This window comes from Mustela lutreola, chromosome X (assembly GCF_030435805.1).
Source record: "Mustela lutreola isolate mMusLut2 chromosome X, mMusLut2.pri, whole genome shotgun sequence".
NCBI lineage: Eukaryota > Metazoa > Chordata > Mammalia > Carnivora > Mustelidae > Mustela > Mustela lutreola.
Genome location: NC_081308.1, coordinates 54,401,279 through 54,405,065, shown reverse-complemented (window position 1 = coordinate 54,405,065; position 3,787 = coordinate 54,401,279). Strand labels below are relative to the sequence as shown.

Here is a 3,787-nt window from a genome sequence, read left to right as displayed (position 1 = left end):
TCCAGTTTCATACTGTTTTATGTGACTTCAGTTTTAAATATCATTTATTGAACAGACTATCTTTACCCATTACATATGTTGGCCCCTGTCAAATATTAGGTGACTGTATGAAAGGATTTATTTCTGGACTCTCAATTCTGTTCTGCTTCTTTATTGGTCTGTTTTTATGCCAGTATACTTTATTGTTTTGAGCATGGGGGCTTTGTAATATAATTTCAAATCAAGAAGTGCAATTTCTCTTCTTCATCCTTTCTCAGAACTGCTTTGATTATTTGTTGTCTTTTATGGTCCTTTATATATTTTAGGATTCTTTACTTACTACTGTAAAAAAATAATATTGGATTTTTAAAAAATATTTTTAATTTATTTATTTGACAGAGAGAGATGACAAGCAGGCAGAGAGGCAGGCAGAGAGAGAGAGGAGGAAGCAGGCTCCCTGCTGAGCAGAGAGCCTGATGCAAGGCTCGATCCCAGGACCCTGGGATCATGACCTGAGCCGAAGGCAGCGGCTTAACCCACTGAGCCAACCAGGCGCCCCTAACTTTGGATTTTTGGTAGGAATAGAATTTACAGATGGTTTCCGGTAGTATGGACATTTTAACAATGTTAATTCTTACCGTTCATAAATATGGGCTATCTTTCCATTTGTATCTCCTTCAATTTCTTTATCAATGTCATAGTTTATGGGGTACAGATCTTTCATCTTCTTAGTTAAATCTTTTCCTAAGTATTTTATTATTTTTGATACTATTGTGAATTAGATTGTTTTCTTTATTTTTTCAGATAGTTCATCATTAGAGTGTTAAAATGCCCCTGTCTTGTGCTTACTTTGGCAGCACATATACTAAAATTGGAATGATGCAGAGAAGATTAGCGTGATCACTGAACAAGGATGACATGAAAAACTGGGAAGCATTCCATATTAAAAACAAAACAAAACAAAAAAATTCTTGTCTTTTATATATTGATCTTGTATTTAGCAGCTTTACTAAATTTGTTTATTGAAATGTTTTTTGTGAAGTTTTTAGGATTTTTTTACATGTAAGTTCATGTTATCCAAAAGAAGAAAATTTTACTTCTTCCTTTTTTTTTGGAGTCTTTTATTTCTTTGTGCTCCTTGTTTCTCTGGCTAGGACATCCAGTACTATGTCAAATGAGAGTAGTGAAAGTGGACACACTTGTCTTGTTTCTGATCTTTAAGGGGAAAACTATCAAACTTTTTTGATTGAATATGAGATTAGCTCTGGGATTGCAATATGTGTTTTTTTTAATGGATTTTTAAAATTTTTTTATAAACATATAATGCGTTTTTATCCCTAGGGATACAGGTCTGTGAATCACCAGGTTTACACATTTCACAGCACTCACCATAGCACATACCCTCCCCAATGTCCATACCCCCACCATCCTCTCCCAACACATCTCCCCCCAACAAACCTCAGTCTCTTTTGTGAGATTCAGTCTTTTATGGTTTGTCTCCCTCCCAATCCCATCTTCTTTTATTTTTCTTTTCGTACCCCCCAAACCACCTATGTTGCATCTCCACTTCATCATATCAGGGAGATCATATGATAGTTGTCTTTCTCAGATTGATTTATTTCGCCAAGCATAATACCCTCTAGATTCATCCACGTCATCACAAATAGCAGGATTTCATTACTTTTGATGGCTGCATAGTATTCCATTGCACATATATACCACATCTTATTTATTGATTCATCTGTGGAAGGACATTTAGATTCTTTTCATAGTTTAACTATTGTGGACATTGCTGCTATAAACATTTGGGTTTATGTGCCCCTTCAGAATTCCACGTTTGTATATTTAGGGCATATACCCAGTAATACAATCACTGGGTCATAGGGTAGTTCTATTTTCAGCGTTTTGAGGAACTTCCACGCCGTTTTCCGGAGTGGTTGCACCAGCTTGCATAACCATGTACAGTGTAGGAGGGTTCCCCTTTCTCCACATCCTCGCCAGCATCTGTCATTGACTGACTTGTTCATTTTAGCCATTCTGAAAGGTGTGAGTTGGTATCTCATTCTGGTTTTGATTTGTATTTCCCTGATGCCGAGTGATGTGGAGCAATTTTTCATGTGTCTGTTGGCCATTTGGATGTATTCTTTGCAGAAATGTCTGTTCATGTCCACTGCCCATTTCTTCATTGGATTATTTGGTCTTAGGGTGTTGAGTTTGATAAGCTCTTTATAGATTTTGGATACTGGCCCTTTATCCGGTATGTCATTTGCAAATATCTTCTCCCATTCTGACAGTTAACTTTTGGCTTTGTTAACTGTTTCCTTTGCTGTGTAAAAGCTTTTTGATCTGATGAAATCCCAGTAGTTCATTTTTGCCCTTGCTTCCCTTGCCTTTGGCGATGTTCCTAGGAAGAAGTTGCTGCTGCTGAGGTCAAAGAGGTTGCTACCTGTTCTCTCCTCAAGGATTTTGATGGATTCCTTTCTCACATTATGCTTCTTCATCCATTTCCAGTCTATTTTCATGTATGGTGTAAGGAAATGGTCCAATTTCATTTTTCTGCATGTGGCTGTTCCATTTTCCCAACACCTTTTGTTGAAGAGGCTGTCTTTTTTCCATTGGACATTCCTTCCTGTTTTGTTGAAGATTAGTTGACCACAGAGTTGAGGGTGTATTTCTGGGCTCTCTATTCTGTTCCATTGATCTATGTCTGTTTTTGTGACAGTTCCCTACTATCTTGATGATGACAACTTTGTAATAGAGCTTGAAGTCTGGAATTGTGATGCCAACAACTTTGGCTTTCTTTTTCAATATTCCTCTGGCTACTCGAGGTATTTTCTGGTTCCATATAAATTTTAGGATTATTTGTCCCATTACTTTGAAAAAAATGAATGGAATTTTGATAGGGATTGCATTAAATGTGTAGATTGCTTTAGGTAGCATACACATTTTCACAATATTTGTTCTTCCAATACAGGAGCATGGAACATATTTCCATTTCTTTGTGTCTTCTTCAATTTCTTTCATGAGCACTTTAGAGTTTTCTGAGTATAAATTCTTTGTCTCTTTGGTTAGGTTTATTCCTAGGTATCTTAGGGTTTGGGGTGCAATTGTAAATGGGATTCACTCCTTATTTTCTATTTCTTCTGTCTTGTTGGTATAAAAAAAATGCAACCAATTTCTGTGCATTGATTTTATATCCTGACACTTTACAGAATTCCTATACAAGTTAGAGCAGATTTGGAGTGGAGTCCTTTAAGTTTTCCACATACAGTATCATATCATCTGCAAACAGTGATAGTTTGACTTCTCTTTTGTCAACTGGAAAAATTTGAATGACTTTAATTTCTTTTTGTTGTCTGATTGCTGAGGCTAGGACTTCTAGTACGATGTTCAACAGCAGTGTCATGATAACGGACATCCCTGCCATGTTCCTGACACCAGCGGAATAGGATTGAGTTTTTCTCCATTGAAAATGGTATTTGCAGTGGGTTTTTCATAGATGGCTTTGATAATATTGATAATATGTGCCCTCTATCCCTACACTTTGAAAGTTTTAATCAGGAAAGGATACTGCACTTTGTCAAATGCTTTTTCAGCATCTATGGAGAATATCATGTGGTTTTTGTTCTTTCTTTTCTTAATGTGTTATATCACATTGATTGATTTGCCTATGTTGAACCAACCTTGTAGCCTTGGAATAAATCCCACTTGGTCGTGGTGAATAATCCTTTTAATGTACTGTTGAATCCGATTGGCTAGTATTTTGGTGAGAATTTTCGCATCTGTGTTCATCAAGGATATTGGTCTG

General features: G+C 36.5%; 1 non-coding gene across 1 annotated transcript; it reads left to right on the top strand.

The window, feature by feature from the left end:
- Positions 1-820: 820 nt before the first annotated feature.
- LOC131822294 (U6 spliceosomal RNA) lies at positions 821-927 on the top strand. Its single transcript, XR_009350173.1, has one exon. It is a non-coding gene; the product is annotated as a U6 spliceosomal RNA (small nuclear RNA).
- Positions 928-3,787: the final 2,860 nt, after the last annotated feature.